Consider the following 22,161-nt stretch of genomic DNA (forward strand, 5'->3'; position numbering starts at 1 on the left):
TACCCAAGCTACAACTCTTCACATCAAGAGAAACCAGGTGTCTTCCACAAAAAATGAGTTGTCTTCCGTTTCTAGGTATGGAAATGTCAGGAAGCTGGAGATACGGTGTTCTAAAAACCTGGTAGGAAAAATGAAATAAAACTCCTGGAATGAAAATACAAAAATTATAAATAAAGCAAAAGGAGAAAGCCAGGGCATAGCAGGGAGGGTCTCAATGTGAACTGATAATGGTAAACCTTCCCTGAAGAAACTGCAATGTTTGGTCCAAAGAGTATTTCTCCTCTGTGTGAGCTTTCGAATGGATCGTTGTCAAAGCTTCTCTCCCAGGGAGCTGACGTTGTTAGAGCCACTAAAACACCTGTGTGGTTCATTATTCTTACTTTTTTTAACTGATTAAAAAATGCATAGATTAGTTCATCCAGGTGACCTTACTCAACCAAGGCCACACAGTCAGTTAGTGGCTCAGCAAAGTGTGGAATGAGGCTCTCAGGTTATAAACAAGGGAACTCTCCTCCCATGCTTTTTCCACCCTAGTAAGCTCTCCGTGTGTTTTCCCCCTTGGCCTGAAGTCAGTTCCTGGTAAGGAACTGGATATATCCTTTTTTTTTTTAATCTTTGCCCTTTTTATTAAGTATAACCTACATATAGAAACACATATCCCTGTATCAATTCTGATGAATTTGTACAAAGTGAACACTCCCATGTAATCACCATTCAGCTCAAGAAATAAAACATGGCTATTTCCAGAATCCCATCTTGTGCCCTTTCTAGCCATTAACCCCCACCAAGGGTAACCACTCTCCTGATTTCTCCCCATAGACAGTTTGGTCTGTTTTTGAACTTTAAGTGGAAACATTCACTATGCGTTCTTTTGTGTCCAACACCCTTCATGTTTGTGACAGTCATTCGTGTGGCTGTGAGTAGCTGTGAGTCCTTTACTCTCATCACTGTAGTCATCTATTTTGTGACTATGCCATGATTTCTTCATTCTATTGGTGGGCATGTGTGTGGTTTCCAGTTTGATGCTATTATGAAATAACACTGCTTTTATGAATAGTCTAGGTCATGTCCTTTGGTGAACCTAGGACACATTTCCAAAGGGAATTTCCTAAATCTTCAAGTCTTGGCTGGGGTAAAATCAAGGCCCCTAAGCTGTGTAATGGTAAAGAACACAGTCTTGGAAGAACAGACCATGCTCATGGATAGGAAGAATCAATATTATGAAAATGGCCATCCTGCCCAAGGTAATTTATAGATTCAATGCCATCTCCATCAAGCTACCAATGACTTTCTTCACAGAATTGGAAAAAACTGCTTTAAAGTTCATATGGAACCAAAAAAGAGCCCGCATTGCCAAGGCAATCCTCAGTCAAAAGAACAAAGCTGGAGGCATCACGCTACCTGACTTCAAACTATACTACAAGGCTACAGTAACCAAAACAGCATGGTACTGGTACCAAAACAGAGATATAGACCAATGGAACACAACAGAGCCCTCAGAAATAATACCACACATCTACAGCCATCTGATCTTTGACAAACCTGAGAGAAACAAGAAATGGGGAAAGGATTCCCTATTTAATAAATGGTGCTGGGAAAACTGGCTAGCCACAAGTAGAAAGCTGAAACTGGATCCTTTCCTTACTCCTTATACGAAAATTAATTCAAGATGAATTAGAGACTTAAATGTTAGACCTCATACCATAAAAACCCTAGAAGAAAACCTAGGTAATACCATTCAGGACATAGGCATGGGCAAGGACTTCATGTCTTAAACACCAAAAGTAACGGCAACAAAAATCAAAATTGACAAATGGGATCTAATTAAACTAAAGAGCTTCTGCACAGCAAAAGAAACTACCATCAGAGTAAACAGGCAACCTACAGAATGGGAGAAAATTTTTGCAATCTGCTCATCTGACAAAGGGCTAATATCCAAAACCTACAAAGAACTCAAACAAATTTACAAGAAAAAACCAAACAACCCCATCAAAAAGTGGGCAAAGGATATGAAGAGACAGTTCTCAAAAGAAGACATTCATACAGCCAACAGACACATGAAAAAATGCTCGTCATCACTGGCCATCAGAGAAATGCAAATCAAAACAATGAGATACCATCTCACACCAGTTAGAATGGCAATCATTAAAAAATCAGAAAACAATAGGTGCTGGAGAGGATGTGGAGAAATAGGAACACTTTTACACTGTTGGTGGGATTGTAAACTAGTCCAACTATTGTGGAAAACAGCATGGCGATTCCTCAAGGATCTAGAACTAGAAATACCATATGACCCAGCCATCCCATTACTGGGTATATACCCAAAGGATTATAAATCATGCTGCTATAAAGACACATGCACACATATGTTTATTGCGGCACTATTCACAATAACAAACACTTGGAATCAACCCAAATGTCCATCAGTGACAGACTGGATTAAGAAAATGTGGCACATATACACCATGGAATACTATGCAGCCACAAAAAAGGATGAGTTTGTGTCCTTTGTAGGGACATGGATGCAACTGGAAACCATCATTCTCAGCAAACTATCACAAGAACAGAAAACCAAGCACCACATGTTCTCACTTATAGATGGGAATTGAGCAATGAGATCACTTGGACATGGGAAGGGGAACATCACACACTGGGGTCTATTGTGGGGAGGGGGGAGGGGGGAGCGATGGCAGTGGGGGTTATACCTGATGTAAATGACGAGTTGATGGGTGCTGGTGAGTTGATGGGTGCAGCACACCAACATGGCACATGTATACATATATAATAAACCTGCACATTGTGCACATGTACCCTAGAACTTAAAGTATAATAAAAAATTAAAAATTAAAAATTAAAAAAAAAAAACGGAACACAGTCTTCGGGTCAAATTGGTTCATTTTGAGTATTGCTACCCAAGTGCTCCTGAACATTTTAACTAATACCTCAGTTTCCTACTCTGTAATGGGGATGATAATAATAATAGCTACCTCATAGTTTTAGTGAGAACTGAATGAGCCAATGCTAGAAGAATGCTTGACACATGTTAAGAGCTAGTTGAGAGTTTTCTAATATTATTATTATGCCAGCAACTTGACCTCTACTTCAGTCACGTGGGGTTGTCCTGGGTACTAAATGGCATATAGTCAGAGGATCGGAAAGACCCTCGTAGCAAACTGCTGCTCAGAACCCCGCCTGGCATGAGGAGGACTGGCCCACGTGGGCACCAGCCTGCGGAAGCCATCCAATCTCCGAGCTCACCGCCTGTCCAGGGTCACATCTGGGACCTCGCTGCCTCCCACCTTCCCTCCTGCTCACCCTCCCCTCCTCTGCCTGCTGCCACCGCTTCGAACCCCTCCAGTGTTCTCCTAATTCCTTACCCACTGGGGATGTTTTCACCCTGCGTAGAATACAGATTCTTTTCCGCATGACGCCATTAGCAGAAAGAAACCCAGGCCCTTAGTAACTGACTGCTTAAAACGGCACAGCTGCCTCAATCAGGGGTCACCACACAGACCAGAAAACAAGGCAGCAGTTTATAAAATATAGTTTTATTTGAATAAAACCAGTCCACATGGGATTAATTAAATACATCCACCGCGAGTGAAAGGATGTATGTTGGTGGATTTGCGCGTCCGCCTTTCCTATCACGGCTCTGGAAGGTTTAGTTTCTACTGCTTTTGTCTGCATGAGATTAAGAAGGAGGAGGTTGGACGGGGTTATTAAAAGAAAAAAGAGCATGCCTGGTGACCTAATTCCCTTCTGCATCTTTATCATGTACCGCGGTGTACAAATCCCCATATGGGACAACAATGCAAATGAGTTGTACTGGAGAATAAAACATTTGACACACACACACAAAAAAAAAGAAACATGAGTTTGTCATACAATATCACGGCAACTAATAATGCTCAGACTTAAAAAAATGACATTCTATTATGGAGTTTTATTTCTTGTCCCGGTGGGCGACCAACCAGGCATAGCAATTCAGAATTCAAATACTGTACAAGGATATACAGTAACTACGGTTCTCTGAGGATTTGAGGAAATGTCAGAAAATCAAGCTCCAAGTCAAATTTATTAGTTGGTGCAGATATCTAACAATTTTACATAGACACTGATAAGGCCATCTGGGAATCCCTTTCACCATTAAATGATTTAGAGGCCCCTACAGAAATGTCCCTGCCTGCTACAGCTCACTAAGCCACCATCTCCCTCGACAACAGCAAACCATGCTAAAACAGCAGCACTAGTTATTTACTTTTTTAATGGACATATTTTTCTTTAAATGCTGCTTTCGGTAAGACCCACAGATAGAGGGATTTCTCATGAAATCTGTCAAAGCCAGAATGAAAGATGTGAATAAAAATTTTTAAATTTTAGTGTGGGCCTAATAAAGAAGAGTCCCTCTTCCAGACCTACACTCTTCCCTGGGGCATGTTTCCAGTTGAGTTGCTAGAGTTCTGGGGAAGAAATTTGTTACTAATGGATGGAAGTTTCCAGCTTCATCGGCAAAAGCTCAGCTCCTGAAGGCAGCAGAGAGTAAAGCTGAGAGAAGCCTGAGTGTTTGTGACCAGGCCTTTATTTTAGACTGGCCACTGGTGGGCAGGATGCACTTGGACAAGGAGCTCATCAGTCCAGAGCTCCGTGTTCTGAACCCGCAATTGACATTTGAGGCAATGGACCCAGAACATTTCCTTTTGGGTGTGAGGATTTGAAACCTGAGGTCCACAGTCCTATCCTCATACTGTGGTTTTCTCGTCTCTCCCTAGATGTGACCTCTCTCTTGCTTCCTTGTCCACTGCATCATCACTCTAATATTGTCTCTTCCCTATTACTGCCAGATTGTTCTTCAACCCTTCCCTAGCAATGCCAAGGAAATGACAAAATGCTGCGACTTTTCCTGCTACACATGCCCTCCATGTTTGTTGAACTTGGAAATTATCTCAGAACTTGGAAATAATTTTGAAAAGTTGGTCCCTCATACTTTTGATTAGTAATAGGGACAGAGAGTCGGTTCTGGAATGTAAAGCCTGGATCCCTACTTTCGACAAGTATGCAGGCTGGTCTGGTTGGAAAGAGGGACTGGGGAGTGGCTGAGTCTATGCCTTTTGGTGCACTGAAGGAAACTCCCAGTAAGGGCTCTACTGCAGCCTGGGGAAATGCTAAGATGGCTTCTTGTCCAAATAAAATATTCAAAAATCAGCAGGAACCAATTAGCCGGCAAATTCAAGGTAGGACTATCCAGGTGTGAGTAAGAGAGCAGATGCTTCCAGGGAGCTGTAAGTAGTCAGGCACTCCTGGGGTATAAATTACAAGGCTGAGAGTGGCTAGGAGAGAACTGTCAGGCATGCAGGTCTCTTAAGGTGCTGGGAAACTTCATCTTTATCCAGTACTTAATAGGGCATGGGAGGTGTTCAAGACACTTCAAGAACAGAAGGGTACAAGGTCAAATTTGCATCTCCATTAGATTGCTCTGTCCTGGTGAATAGGTAAAGGGCAGATCTGTGATGGGTGAGGAGGATGGAGACTATGTCAGGAGCTAATGCAGGAATCCAGGCAGGGACGATCAAAAAATGAGTAATGGCAGCAAGGGTGGAGTAGTAATCCAGGGCACCCCAGCAGCCATACAAACATACCTCAAATTTCAGTGGCTTTAGCACCATAAAGGCTTCTTTCCTTGTCCAATGGGAGAGGGCTTCTGGTCATGGGAGGGCTTCACCCATGGGTAGCTCAGCAGCCCCAGATCCTTTCTTTCTTACAGCTTCACAGCCTTGGGGACCTCGAGTTCTCTATATCCAGGCAGAAGGGAGAGAGAATGGAAGAGGCCCACCCACTTCTTGATGACCTTGGCGCGAAGACACACATGTCACTTCCATTGTCATAGGTGAGAACTGGGCATGTGGCCTGCTCAGGTGCAAGCTCATCAGCTTGGAAATGTAGTCTTGACAGGGCTGCTGCTTCCTGGCAGCAACCCCAAACTATGAATGGGAAAGTTTGAAGTTTGGAGGATGGGTAGATGTCCCTGGAACAGATGGAGTGGAAGGATCGATGGTGAGGATAGAGAGGGGATGGTGAGGATAGAGAGGGGATGGTGAGGATAGAGAGGGGATGGTGAGGATAGAGAGGGGATGGTGAGGATAGGGGGGGATGGTGAGGGTAGTGAGGGGATGGTGAGGGTAGTGAGGGGATGGTGAGGGTAGGGAGGGGATGGTGAGGGTAGGGAGGGGATGGTGAGGGTAGGGAGGGGATGGTGAGGGTAGGGAAGGGATGGTGAGGATAGGGAGGGGATGGTGAGGGTAGGGAAGGGATGGTGAGGATAGGGAGGGGATGGTGAGAGTAGTGAGGGGATGGTGAGGGTAGTGAGGGGATGGTGAGGGTAGTGAGGGGATGGTGAGGGTAGTGAGGGGATGATGAGGGTAGGGAGGGGATGGTGAGGGTAGGGAGGGGATGGTGAGGGTAGGGAAGGGATGGTGAGGATAGGGAGGGGATGGTGAGGGTAGGGAGGGGATGGTGAGGATAGGGAGGGGATGGTGAAGGTAGGGAGGGGATGGTGAGGGTAGTGAGGGGATGGTGAGGATAGGGAGGGGATGGTGAGGGTAGTGAGGGGATGTGAGGTAGTGAGGGGATGGGAGGGTAGGGAGGGGATGGTGAGGATAGGGGGGGATGGTGAGGATAAGGAGGGGGGGATGGTGAGGGTAGGGAGGGAATGGTGAGGATAGGGAGGGGATGGTGAGGGTAGGGAGGGGTTGTATTGTCAGGATCTGGGGAGCATTTCCATGTGGCTGAAAGTGCCAGGTAAGTGGGGAAGGGGAGCACTTCTTTTCTGACTTAGGCAATAGTGATACCAGTGGAGAGCTGAAATATAAAAGAAATTATATATATTTTTTCATTTTGTGGGGAGAAGATGATGCATTTTCTTTGGTATATATGTTGGGCCGGGTTAGTAGAAATGGAACTTAAGACGAGGTTTGTGTACAGGCGATTTATTAAGGAAGTGCTCCCAGGGGAGACTAATAAGGACATGGAGGAAGAGGGACAGGGGAGGGAATAAGCCCAGCAACGATGAGCTCTCAGTTAAATTCTCACCCTTGGCCTGACCCAGGAGGGGACCTCTGGCCCTTCTGGCTCTCTGTATTATGTGGAGAGCCCAGGTTCATCCACCCAAGACAGTGACAGGTGCAGGCAGGCAGAAGCAAAGCCGCAGAGAAGCTGGAGAAGGAGAACACAGACACGACACAAGGGACCCTGGGGCATTTGGGCAGAACATCAAACAGCATCTGCCACAAAGTCTGTTAAGACATACAGTAGGAAATATGAGCAGATGATGGGATACCTGAGTCTGAAGCCTGAGAGAGGTCAGGAATGAGGACACAGATCTAGGATCTTGCACATGGGTGGAGGTTAAGACCACACCAGTGGATGAGACCTTCATGGGAGAGAATACAAGATAAAAAAGATGGAAAGACTAGAATATTAGGGAACACCAATGCGTAAGCATTAGGAGAAAGAAGAGACAATGAAGAAAGCTGAGAATGAGTGTCCACAGAACAGAAGAAGCAGGAAAATACGGGGTCACCTGCCCCAGAGGAGTTCAGAGAGACAAGGACTAAAATTGAATCTGGCATTAGGGAGGCCGTTCCCTATTTTGGCTAGAACACAATCAGTTTCATCCTGCCAAAAACCTCCTCTTTATTTTGTATTTTATTTGGCAACAAGCATTGTGGATTCTTATGGAAATACCACAAAGAAAGGGTTAAAAGAACATTTGGGCTTGTTACTAATACCCACAGGAGCTCACTTCTTACTCACTCTCACACCTAAGATATTGTATCACCCTGCGAGATAGAGGCTCCTCATTTCAATTAGTGGAAAGCTCGCCATTAGCTAACTAATTAAGGCTATTCTCTCACATCTATTTTCTAATTACAGTCACCACTGAGATATTTTCACCCAAGTGGCCAGTGATGCTGTGGATTTATTTTAAATTTAGTTTGACAATAACAAACAACTAATTAATGTTTATAAATATAATAAAATCCCTCCTGACGAGTTGTGGGTATTGCATACACTAGCAACCAGTTTATTAAAACATTAATTGCAGTTGGATTTGTTTTGGGATTCATGCATAATCCATTTAGTACATAGCAGGACTAACTCATTTTGAAGGGATTATGAATGAAATCCTCCACAAAGTCTTTCATTTAATTCACATTGTAGTCAAGGAAGGGGAAAGTTTGCTTTCATCAAATTCTGCGACTCTTCAGTGTTCTTCAGTGTGGTACCTCATTCATTCCTTCCTTCATTCATCCATTTAGTATTTATCAATCATCTACTGTGTACATAGCTCTGTGAATGCATTAAAAATGTGTTCATGGGTTCTGCAGATGAAAACTGCAAAATTCAATCAATCAAGTGTCTGCATTTCTAGCTGAAGTGTAAATTGGTACCCCCACTTTGGAAAACTGAAAGTGTCTTCTAAAGCTAACTACATCCCAACCTTACAACGGCAATTCTACTTGTAGGTATATACTTAACAGAAATACATCCTTATGTTCACTAACAAGACACATGTGATTGCTCACTGCAGCACTATTTGTAGTAGCCCCAAACTGGAAACCACCTGAAAGTCCATCAACAGTAGAATGGGTACATAAATTGTGGCATCATCCCTTAATAGAGCACTATGTAGCAATGAGAACAAACAAGCTACGAGGTGGGCAGATCACCTGAGGTCAGGAGTTCAAGACCGACCTGGTCAACATGGCGAAATCCCGTCTCTACTAAAAGTACAAAAACCACCCAGGTGTGGTGGTGGGCGCCTGTAATCCCAGGTACTCGGGAGGCTGAGGTGGGAGAATCACTTGAACCTGGGAGGCAGAGGTTGCAGTAAGCCGAGATCATGCCATTACACTCCAGTCTGGGTGACAGAGCAAGACTCCATCTCAAACAAACAAACAGACAAAACAAGCAAAAAACAAGTAAAATTAATCTGTGGTGCTAGAAGTCAGGATAGTGGTTGTCTTTGGAGGTAGGTAGTAAAGAAGAGCTTTTGGAGTTCTGGTAATGTTATCTCTTCATCTTGGTTCTGGTTACGTAAGCATGTCCAGACTGTGAACATTCATTCATTGATTGTAATTTATGTACTTGTTATATGTTTATATTTTAATAAAATTTGCAAACAAACAAAACTAAAACTCAGTCTATCAGCTAAAGGCTTGCCTTTGTTCTTATACGACTGTGCTTGCTCTAATGAAAGTGGTTACATAATCATTTATGGCTGATCATTGATTGATTGATTTGTTCATTCCACAAGCAATTTGGGGGACCTAACTAATCTGCAGTGCTGGTGGGAATGAGTATGTATGAAGATATAAAAGCACATCAACCATGACCTCTGTCAGTCATGGCCTCTGTCCCCAGTTTTACAGGACATTGGTGAAGAAAATCACATAAAGCAACTGTTACAATACAGTATGGCAAATGCCAGAGTCACAGAAAAAGGGCATTTAAATTAAACCAGGGCAGGAAGCAAGTAGGTGAGATGCTCAGGAAAGGAGTAGAGGACATTTGCTGCCTCATGTCCCTTAGCATCCCGTCACCCTATTTAGGCAGCAACCCCTGAGTTTTATTTGTGGATCAGTCCATCACCCATTGGTCCAGGTGAGGCCCTACGACTACAGGATATGAACCAGGCTAAAGACAACCATCATACTTCTTCCTCCAGCAGCTTGGACTTGTTCAGAGATGAGCATGCAACCTAAACTAATGCTAGAAAACTGCAGGAATTGTTTAAAATCCTCTCTTTGAAATTGAGAAGATTATGAATTAGGGCAGTAGCAGCCATCCCACCACTATTTGGAGCCTGATGATACAGTCACTACACAGAGATGAACAGGGCTGAATCCAGAGGCCAAGAGAGACAATGTGTTCTGGTGACATCAACTGATCCTTGGTCAAGCTAAGCCTGATGCCTGTCCTACTTTGAGACTTTGCAGTTAAACAAGTTAATAATTTCTCTTGTGCTGAAGCTTATTTGAGGTGAGTAGCTGGTTTTTTGTTGTTGTTGTTTTTTAATTTGTAACTGAAAGATATTTAACTGATACTGAAAACTTCCAAGAGGAAGTGTTTGCACTGACCTTCAATGGTAAAACAGGAGTCAGAATAATGAAAGGGGAAGGAGCATCCCAAGAAAAGGGCTACATCATTCCAGGAGGCAGGGACAGGTGAAGAACTTGAGTCCGATAGAGTTGGTGCAATGAGGACGGGTTGGGCGTGAGTAGCAGAAGCAAGTCAGGAGTTGCACACAGGGCCTGGATCTTGTTGCCTGTGCCACCTGTTACCCTGCTCAGAGTCTCTGAACCCTCACAATTCCTGTGCATGGGACAATTTCCTCCAGCAAACACCTGCCTCCCTCCGGCTGTAGGAGCAGGCTTTGCTCTGGCTCGTATTTAATACCCCAATGAGCAGCCCTCCACCCAGGACAATACGTGTTAGTGAGAAAATGCCAGAGCTTCATCCCCAAGTGAGATATCTCAAGGCGTGTTGGACACCATCTTCCAGAAGCCCAGTGAGACTGAGCCCAGCTGCCCAAGCAGTGACCTGGTCAAGAATGGCCCAGCATTGACTTAGTCATCTATTGCTGTGGTAGATGACCACTCCCAAATGACAGGGCTTACAATTATGTATTATTTGTCTTGATTCTGTGGGTCAGGAGCTCAGGTCAGACTCAGCCAGGGGGATCTGCTGCTCCACATGCCGTTGACTGGGGTCATCACTCAGCTGTGTTCAGTTGGCCGCAGGGCTGGGCCAGAAGGTCCAGGAAGGTTCCATTCACACCTGACCCTTCAATGCTGCTGCATGTGGCTCTCTTTTGCATGGTGTTTCACTGTCAGTGGTCATCCTGAGCTTCCTTACCACATGGTGGTGAGATTTCCCAGCAGAGAGAAAGCAAAGCTGCTAGCTCTCTTGTGCCCTGAACTCAGAAGTGCCAGAACGACATCCCTGCCACATGCCATTGGTCAGAACAGTTACAGAGCTGGTCAGACCTGTGAGAGGGATGCAGGCTGCAGCGAGGCAGGAGCGGTGTGCTCACCTGGGAGGGGAGGGGTGTGGTGGCCATCAGAGGACAGCAGTGGCCACTTCCCCACCCCCACCCATGCTTCCTGGGGCCACTTCCCAAATAAACTAGAGTCCTTGTCTTCTGGGGAACCCCAACCTAAGGAAGCCCAATTTTGTTTTCAGTCTTAGTCTTTATTTTGCTAGTCTTTAATCCTAATTTTGGAATGTATATATGTATATATAAAATATATATATATATAAATATTTTATAAAAAGCTGATCCTAGCATGATATACAGGCTGTAAGGCAGAAAGTCTGCACACACCAGGAGGCTGAATTTATAATCTGCCCAACACTGGGCTCCTAACCATGGAGGTACCTGAAATGCATCTCGATGGCAGCTCCCCTCAACCTCCACCCACTTCCGAGAGCATTTCACATACAGCGAGTCTAACTCCCTGATGGTGGCAATGCATTTTTCTTCTCTTTTTCTTGATCAGTCTTGCTCAGTTTATTAATTTTATTGGTTTTCCAGTAGCCAGGTTTTGGCTTTACGGATTTTCTCTACTATGCATTTGTTTACTATTTCATGGATTTTTGCTCTTGTCTTTTCCTCTACTTTGTGGTTCTTTTTTTGGCCTCAGAGATAGTAGCTTAAATCACAGAATTTCAGCTCTTCTTTTTTTCTAATATATCAGCTAAAGGCTTTAGCTACATCCTGTGTGTTTAATATATCTTGGTTTGTTTTCAATGCCACCCAAAGGAACTTAGGTTTCCCAAAGCAGCTTTACCCATATAGAGTCCTGTAGCTTAGATCTGGAAGGCTTCAAAGAAGGGTTCATTGTCCTGATTTCACAGTGGTGGAATGTATCAGAGCACGTCTCCCTGAAAATGAACTTGCATTTGTGCAGCCTTTTGGTTTTCAGATTGTTTTTGTGTGGACTTATTGGACTCCACTAAAATTGTTCTTTTCAGTGGTCCGGCCCAGCCTGCCCAGGGACCAGGCCTGCCTGATGCATGCCTTAGCCTCAGCTACTGCTCTTGGAGTTTTTGCTGCCCTTGAGATGGGCCCTGGATAAGGTTGGCCTGTTGTGGGCTTAGCTGATCTGTAGTTGACCTGTGTCTGCTCAATATCCTGTGACGTCACTGAGTTGGACTCCCTTTGTAACACTTTGCCTGGCTCAGCCCAGCTCCCTGGACCTTGCAAAGGTCCCCACAGCTCACAGCAGGCCTGAGTCCAATCCAGTCTTTCAAGTTGGTGCCAGACAATGGCAATCCTATAAAATAGGCAGACCAGGAATTACAACTCTCTTTTAGGTTAGGTCCTTGGGAAGCAGAGCCTGAGGCAGGGATTCTGGTGCATGCAAAATGTTGAGGGACGGTTCTCAGTAAGGAAGTGGGTGAAGCAGGACAGGGCAAGGAAAGGAGCCAAGCAAGGAAGTGGTCTCAGAAAAAGCCCAAGTGGGGCATGATCCATGGGACAGGGATGGGGGCTTCAGAGCACTCACTACATTACAGAGGGGCTCCTCTTGGAGCAAGAGATCCAGCTTTCTCTTCCTCCAAGGCAGTCAGTCATTAGCTGGGGGCTGCCTGCAGTGGGAGGAGGGGGCTGTAACTTCTCTGGTGCAGCAGATCTATTAGCTGAGGGCAATTCTCCAGACAGCATGGGCAGCTGTGAGCAGTGGGCAGCCATACTTCCAACAGCATGGAGGACAGGCACTGGCCCATACCAGGGATTGGGGTGGGTGATATGGTTTGACTGTGTCCCCACTCAAATCTCATCTTGAATTGTAGCTCCCGTAATCCCCATGTGTCATGGGAGGGACTCAATGGGAGGTAGTTGAATCATGGGAGTGGGATTTTCCCATGCTGTTCTCATGATAGATAAAAAGTCTCATGAGATCTGATAGTTTTATAAAGGGCAGTTCCCCTGCACATGCTCTCTTGCCTGCTGCCATGTAAGATATGCCTTTGCTCCTCCTTCACCTTCTGCCATGACCATGAGGCCTCCCCAACCATACAGAACTGTGACCCCTTTAAACCTCTTTTTCTTTGTAAGTTACCCAATCTCGGGTATTTCTTCATAGCAGTATGAAAATGGACTAATACAGTGGGGGCACCAAGAGCATCTACCACGTGCACCTGTTTTACTGAAGAGCAAATCAAAAGTTCAACCACTGCACCATCACAACGCTAGTAACATGTAGAGTCAGGAATAACACCCATGCTTTTGAATTCATATATCAGCACACTGCTTGTCCCATAATCCCTCACTAACAGCACTGGTAGATGGATATGTGAATTGGTTTCATCACTCTGAACACATAGCCTCACCTCAGCCTCTTACTGGTATGCGTTGCCAACCTCTTCTGGTATTTATGATGTAAAACCTCACCCTCAATTCATAATTAGTTATAACATGGATGCCCCTAGGTCTCACAGGACTATAGGTACCAAATGAGGTCATACTGACATTAGCAACCGATTAGCACTCATTAGCTCCCATCTCTTTAATTGCACTGCTCTGTGCCAAGGTCACTTAATTCTGGAGTTTCCCAGGGGGTGTCTCGTATGTGCTCGTTAAAAACTGCAGCCTGCCCCTCTCAGCTGTCCCAGCTCACTCTATGGCTCAGGGTTTAACGCGAGACTCCCAATGCCATTGGTACTGTCATCAATTCTCCTTCCCTCTATGCCTTACAGCTCTTATAAAATACAACATTTACTAAAGCCTAAATATATAGCAATTTCATATTTTTCCTGTTAAAGCTATGTGTTTTTAGAATTTAAATTAAAATTTTTAAATTAAATTTATTAAATTAATGAAACAATTCAACCTAGTTTGTCATGTCTGATTTGGAAAACATTGGTTGTAGTAATTTAACATATTTTAATCATACATGCACACCTATTTTAGAAAATTTCTTCTTGCTGGCTCCTCATTGTTTTAAAACAGTGGTGGTCTAGCCAATATTTAACAACCAGCTCTCTAAAATAAAGTATCCATTTGTATATACATAGTTTATTATAAATTTTGCTAGTATAAAGAATTTATCACACACAATTTTTAAGTAACAATAAAATATAAAATGTTCTCTATTATAAATTCCATATAGCCAATTGATTTTCATAGGGTGTTTTCAATTTTTACTAGTCTTTGATCTGTAGCCAAGCTATGGTTGCAACTGATGAAAGAGTGTTGATATTTTTGCTTAAATTAAGACAAAAGTGAAACAACAGAGAAGTTATGTTGGAACTTTACTCATGCATCCATGACTTGAGTGACTTCTTTGCTGAATCAGATACTGGTTCTCTAATGATGGAAGAATACCTACTCAATTTGTTATGCTATTCACAATGTAATGGCTACAGACACAATACATTTTAAGTTTAATCTCCATTATTTACATTTTCTCCATTACTTTTTAAAGTCTAAGCCCTGAGATAAGCTACAAATATTTTTTTTGACTTTGCTTACTTTGTCATGAAGTTGTTTTTCATCATTTTCATTTCAATGTTTTTCTTTATAGCATCTAGATTTTGAGTCACAATTAGAAAACTCTCATCTCCTCCAAGGTTATAAAGAAATCCTCTTGTGTCTTTTTCTAGTGATTTTAGGTTAAATTTTTTTTTTTTTTTTTTTTTTTTTTTGAGACGGAGTCTCGCTCTGTCGCCCGGGCTGGAGTGCAGTGGCCGGATCTCAGCTCACTGCAAGCTCCACCTCCTGGGTTCACGCCATTCTCCTGCCTCAGCCTCCCGAGTAGCTGGGACTACAGGCGCTGCCACCACGCCCGGCTAGTTTTTTGTATTTTTAGTAGAGACGGGGTTTCACCGTGTTAGCCAGTATGGTCTCGATCTCCTGACCTCGTGATCCACCCGTCTCGGCCTCCCAAAGTGCTGGGATTACAGGCTTGAGCCACCGCGCCCGGCCTAGGTTAAATTTTTAAAACATTTAAATATTTGATCCGTTTGGAATTGATTCTGTTATATGCAGGGCAAGGAATAGATCAAGCTTTATCTTCAGGTGGCTTCTCAGTTGTCTCAACTATTGGATAGTCCATCTACAGGTTTGAAATGTCCCTTCTACACTACTTTCTTATCTATTTGTGGGTCTATTATTGGATTTTCTATTCTGTTCCATTCATCTGTCTATTAGTGTGCCAGTGCCACACTATTTTAATTATTGGGGTTTCATAAGATGTTTGGTATCTTATCCTCCATAATACTCTAATCCTCCACTACTACAGTTCTTTTTAAGATTCTTCCTCATTACTTTAAAATTATATTTCCATATAAGCTTAAGAATTAATTAGATAATCCAGTTTTAAAAACCTTGGTATTTATATTGGCTTTGTTTTAAATTTCTAAATTAATTCAACCAAAATGACATCTTTATGATGCTGTCATTTTCTGTCCAGTGACATGGTCTGTCTTTCCACTTGTTAAGTCTTTTCTTTACCCTACAATGATATTAGTTTTCTTTGTACAGGTGGTGCACACTTCTGTGTAAGTGCCTCATCTTTACTGATATTTTTACAACAGGCCTCCTTTTAGGTCTTTGGTTTGGTTGTTAATTGTATTTATGAAAGTTGTTGGTTTCAATTTACTGACTTTTGCATCCCACTCCTTTGCTGAATTTTTGTATTGTTTGTTATAGTTTCTCAAGTGATTCTCTTATGTTTCTTAGGGAAACAATAGTAACAGCTGCTGAAGAGTTTTGCATAAAGGTGAAAATGAAGCCATCTGGAAAAAGCAGCAGGCAACTGGCTAAAGTTGCCAACTCCCTAAACATATCACCGCCCCTGTCACAGCATGTGAGTGTAGGGAGAACCCACAGCCCCCACGTGACAAAGCTTTGCAGAAAGCACTAACTTATCTGTAAAGGCCTGAGGTAGAGGAGAAGGTCCTCTGGGAGACACTGAGCATATAGGAAAGTCCCTTTAATTTAATGGACACTCAAGGGGTCCAGAATAAATTGATGACAGAAGGGTTTTCAGTGGCAGGTGAACTTGGGGTTAGGAAGCAAAGGGCATTGGGGATGGAAGACGGGCATCCTGAGGAACTGCATTTTGGCTGAGGATACCATGAATGAGTGGCAAAGATTTAACTAGTCTCAAGGTTTTGAACAAAATGTTGGCATCAGGCAGTTTGGGTCAGAAGTTTAGCAGGGCTTTGGAAGATGCAGATTTTCCATTACCACCAGCAGTTGATGCCTGGGACTGCCGAGTCAGCTGCTCTTGTTTATGCTTTAGTATTGCATACCAGTTCATCTCACCCAGAAGGGCACATTAGAAGCTGCTGTCTGAGGCTCTCCCCGCTCTAATTCCAATGTCCTGTGGACATGGAGGTGGATTCCAGAACATGAACTGTGTAAGAGCCCCCATATGATTCTGAGGCACCTTCACCCACTTCCACCCATTAAGAAGGATCACTCTGGGAGGAAAATGAATGGCTGTCTCTCAATGTTGACTCTTGGCTCGTGTAGCAGATGCTGTCAGTGCTCCATCCATATCCCACCAGCCCAACCAAAAGTCACCTGCAGCTTGAGGAAACTGTTCCTGATGACTTCCTTCAACAGACAAATCCCTCCTCTATAGCTTATTCTGTGGTATCCTCAGAAGAATGTAAGTGCACCAGTGTGTTGGGAGAGGCATATTTAACTGATTATAAGAAAGAACTTTCTAAGCCCCAAAGGTTTCCAGTGGTGAGTATACTAGAACACTAGGATCTCAAAACCATTAACAGCAATTTAGGGGCTTCAATAGACATTTGCACACTGAGTGGTGAGTAAATTACAAGAGACATCCAGACCTTTCTCATCTCCAAGAAAGATGAACATTTCAAAACCATTTCTGGACAAGGATTTTTCCAAAGCTTTTTCATGTCCCTTAGATTCCTTTATTGATTCTCAGTAGATGCGTCATGTTCTCCTTGATGAAGAAAATTAGGACCTAGGACCAAGGTCCAAGAGCCCTGACTTCTCACCTCTCCACCTCAGTATCTCAGGCACTTCCTCTGCCATGCACTTCTTGCTTACTTTCTGACTCAGAGGAATTGGAAATCATAGATGATTGGTTGGTAGAAAAGCATTCAACTCAAACTAGCTCAGTCAAAAAACTGGGGTGGGATATTGAAAAAAAGGACAGGTAATGTAGCCAGGTCATACAGAAACTGTCAAGTATTAAGAAACAACCCTCTTACCCACAAAGTTTCAAAATTCATTCAAAAATATTATTGACATAAAAGTTTAAAAAGCATAAAAGAAGATCACAGAAGTGCAACACAACCTAAATTTTACACAGATTTATTCATATAAATTCATCCACATATTTATTCATAAATAAATAAATGTTAACTGTGGTTATTTCTATGTTAGTTCAGCTATACTTAGATGTTAAACAAACATTAAATAAATATTTGTAAATTTTAAATTATAAGTGCCATAAAGAAAGGGAAAAATTTCCAGAGAGCTTATAATGGGGTACTATGAGTGAGAGAGGGGAACCTAACCCATGCTGGGAGATGGGGGAAGATTTTCTTGTGGATATAGTTCTTGAACCCAGACTTAAGGATAAGCGGAGTTATTTGCTAGCACATGGTTCTAGTGTACCATTTTAATTCCCTTGTTTCTTTTACTATATACTTCTGAGTTATTTTCTTATTGCTTACACTGTGAATTACCACTAACATCTTAATTTACATCAATCTAGTTTGGATTAATAGCAACTTAAATTTCAACAGTATACAAAAACTTTGTTCCTATGTAGCTCCATCTTCCCCCCTTTAGGCTGTTATTGTCATAAATATATCTTTATACATGTGTGTCCATCAACTTAAGCGTATAATTATTGCATTATGAAGTTGTCTTTTAAATAAGATAGAAAAAAGTTACAAACAAAAATACAGTACATAATCTTTTAAAGTCATCTATATAATTCCTTTTGATAGTGCTCTTTTTTTTTTCCTGTGAATTTGAGCTGTTGCCTAGAGTCCTTTTGTTGCAGTCTTAAGGACTCCTGCTAGTATTTCGTGTAAGACAGGTGTGCTAGCAACAAACCCTGTTTTGTTTTTGTGAGAATGTCTTAATTTCCCCTTCATTTTTGAAAGACAGTGTGCCAGATATAGAATTCTTAGTTGACATTTTTTTTTTTCTATCATCACTTTGATTATATCTTCCCTCAGCCTTCTGCTCTCCATGACGTTTTAATGAGAAATCGGCTGGTAATATTATTGAGGATGCTTTGTACTTGATAAGTTGCTTCTCTTGCTAATTTCAAGAGCTTCTCTTTGCTTTTGGCTTCTGACAGTTTGATTCTTATGTATCTAGATGTCCTATCTTTGAGTTTATCTTGCTTGGAGTTTATTAGGCTCTTTGGATGTGTAGATTAAAGTTTTTCATCAAATTTGGTAAGTTTTCACCATTATTTTTTCAAATATCAATATTTCCCTCTTTTTTCTTTCCACTCCTTCTGGAGCTTCTATTATGTGTGTATTTGTATGCTTGGTGGTGTCCCAAAGGTCTCTTCATTCTTTTTTCTTTCTGCTTCTCATACTGGAAAATCTCAACCTATCCTGAGATTCACTGATTCCTTCTTTAGCCTGCTCAAATATGCCGTTAAGCCCATCTTGTAAATTTATTATTTCAATCATGGTACTTTTAAACTCAAGAATTTCTATTTGGTTTCTTTTGTGATTTCTATATTTTTGTTGATACTCTCTGTTTGTTGAGACATCATCCCCATATTTTGGCTCTTTGGACATATTTAAAATAGCTGATTTAAATCTTTGTCTTAAGTCCCATAAACCAAGTGTCTGTGCTTCCTCTGGGGCAGTTTCTACTGATGTTTTCTCCCATGTATAGGTCTCACTTCTTGTCTTTTTGCATGACTCATGTTTGTTGTTGTCAAAAACTAGAAATTTCAAATATATAATACAGAAACTGGAAATCAGATTCTCCTTCTTCCTCAGGGATTTTTGCTGATTATTGTAGTTGTTGTTTGTTTGTTTAATAACTTTTCTGAATATGTGAAGTCTGTATCTTAGTCATGAGTGGCCACTGAAGTCTCTACACAGGTAGCTTAGTGGTAAGTTAATGATTGACAGAGATTGCCTTAAATACCTGGAGCTAATAAGTCTCCAAGTTTTTGCCTGGGGCCTCTGTATGTGTATTGATACATGCCTTCATCACTCAGCAACTCTTCACTTCCTATTTGTGTAGAACCTCAAGGACAGTCAGAGGTGAGCACTTAGAGCCTTCTCAGGTCTTTCTTGAGAATGCTCAGACCTGGACCCAGCCCTGGGCATGCATGTGGTCTTTTGTCAAAAATTTTCAAAGCTCCTATGGACATCTCATGCCTCAGGTTTGTCTTTTAGGTTTTTTGATTATTCCATTGTTTGCCCTAACTGTTATCCATCACCCCAGTCAGCTGTGATGTTAAAACATTTGATAAATGCCATCCTCCTCCTTTTTCCTTTCCAAGATTTTAATCACTGGATGAGTTCAAATGAAGTCAAATAAAGAAGCCTTTTGAATGGAGGACTTCTAGAGAACTATCAGTAAAACAAGACACTTATTTGGAAACAAAGTCCATTTTGCTCCCTCTGGTACCGGGAATACAGACTGATTTTTCAAGGTTACCACTAAGCTGGGAAGAGGAGGATGGGAATAGAGTAAGTTAAAATGCCACAATCTGTTCTTATCAAGATTCAGTCATATTTTTAAATCCTCTCAGGGATGCTACAAGCTTTTGGTTAGTTTCCAAGTTCTGAAAAAGTCAATTCTGCCAAATTTTGCCAATTTTTTCATTGCTTTCATGGAAGCCTGAACTTTCAGAGGTCCTTGCTTAGCCATTTTCTCCGATGTCACTCTGGCCTCTACATCTGTGCATGTCCCTGTTGTATGTTACTGCTAGCAGAGCTAAATGACCTTACAGTCCTCATGCTAGACCTTCCCAACTAAACTTCCTGGATCTCTTAGTTCAAATTTCTGTGAGAGAAAATCTGATTGAGTCATTCCAGCCAATAGAATGATTCATTTTATGCCAGTCATCTGTATCTGCCATGGCAGACCAAGTGGTATAAACATGGCCAGCTGGCCCCTTGTATTCATCAGGAGTTGTGTTGTAAGGCAATGACAAGGAAAAGAGAGACAAGCAGGCTTGCATTTCTAGTGTAGACTTGTCACTGTTAATTTGTCCCTCTGTGCCAGTGACCCCATTTTCTCCTGTCTTCCCTGGAAACTTGTTTCCGGGAATACCACCCTCAATGATAGGCCAATTTTCCTTTTCCATCTTTGTGTCTTTTCTCCGGCCTCATGAATGTGGTTTCTCCCTTCTTTTATTTTGCCTGGGTCCTCCCCCTGCAGAGTTGCTGAGAATGAAGAGGAGTACTTCTCCCACCACTAAGTGCTGCTCTTGAAACAAACATGCAAAGCCCTCCTTATTTTTCAAGATGTTTTCTCTTTCTGGGGGAAAAGACAGAGTGTAATAGAAATTTTAAAAGTAGCTCTTGCTTTTTCTAATCTGCCTGCATGTTTCTGCCCCAGTATTGTCCTGACCCTTCAGTGCTGGTTACACCTTCACTTCCAGCTTTGCACTGGACTCTTTTACCTTGGTCTTTGATTAATGAGGTTTTCCAACTTTAAGACTGGTTTCTGATTCCTCTTAACTTTGGATTATGTCCTAGTTTTTCTAGACGTTCTGTTCTGAGACTAACATCTGCTGCTATTTCCATGGTCTAAGACTATTCATTGACTCATCAAATCTTTCACAAACAAATCATTTAGTTATCAGAAGGATTATGTGAGAGTCAAAGTGAATGGTTTATCTTGATATCCACTGTTGGTTCGTGTAGCAGATGATGTTAATGCTCACCCCACATCCTACTATCCCACCCCAAATGTCACCTATTCCTTGAATGAACTCTTCTTGTTTAGGCTGATTATTTTCTACCTCAAACACCTGAGTCTCTGTCTTCCAGGGGACTTTCTCTGGTTTTTGGACATTGTTCACCTACAAGATGGTCAGACTAGAAGTACTGGAAAGTTTATGCTTCCAGAAGCATCCCTCAACCAATAATAAATGGAGGTTGATGAATGAATGCCCCAGCACCCTCATGTGGGACAACTCTAAAGTGTGTTTTTGAGATGGCTTCCCAGAGGTCTCAGCGGGATTGGACTCCAGTTGCTCACAACATTAGTCTTCCCAGAGCACCCTATATTGATTCTTTCCCTTTCTTCACTTCCTTGCTTCCACACAGTACTTCCTGGAATCACTTCCCAAATAAATTACTGGCTCCCAGGTTCTCACTTCCCAAATAAATTACTGGCTCCCAGAGTTCTCTTTTGGAGGAAACCAAAGCAAGACACTTGGATAAATGCCTTCACTCAAAGTTGCTAAGACAGTGATCACTTGGTAAGTGATAACAGGATGAGAAAGGGAAACTATAATTACCCCTTTTGCCAGATGTACTCTATTTGACAGTATTGCCCATTTTCTAGCATGGTAATGAGTTGGGAAGACATCCTGAAGTTTAGAGAAAACTCAGGGGACCAATATTGAGTTCTAATGGCCTCGGCCGGGTGCAATGGCTCACGTCTATAATCCCAGCACTTTGGGAGGCCTAGGCAGGTGGATTACTTGAGGTTAGGAGTTTGAGACTGGCCTCGCCAATACGGTGAAACCCTGTCTCTACTAAAACTATAAAAATTAGGCGGGTGTGGTGTCACATACCTGTGGTCCCAGCTACTCGGGAGGCTGAGGCAGGAGAATCACTTAAACCTAGGAGGCAGAGGCTGTAGTGAGCCGAGATAGTGCCACTGCAGTCCAGCCTGGGTGACAGAGCGAGACTCCATCTAAAAAAAAAAAGGAGGAGAGGCCTCATGAAGCTCGAAGATCTATCCAGAGGAGGACTACATGCCATCAGAGCTTGCACAATGTTTCCATAAGGCAGAAACTGCAGGTTTACAGATCTCACATGAAGAATGTTGCCTCACAAACAGAAAATCCTTATCTCCTTTTAGATCAACGTAAGGGGCACTGATGTGGTCTCACCAAGAGCCACATTATTATTGCATTCAAGTCAACAAGTACTTGAGAGTTCTCATGT

The sequence above is a fragment of the Trachypithecus francoisi genome, unplaced genomic scaffold, assembly GCF_009764315.1.
Source record: "Trachypithecus francoisi isolate TF-2019V2 unplaced genomic scaffold, Tfra_2.0 Lachesis_group21, whole genome shotgun sequence".
NCBI classification, from domain to species: Eukaryota; Metazoa; Chordata; class Mammalia; order Primates; family Cercopithecidae; genus Trachypithecus; species Trachypithecus francoisi.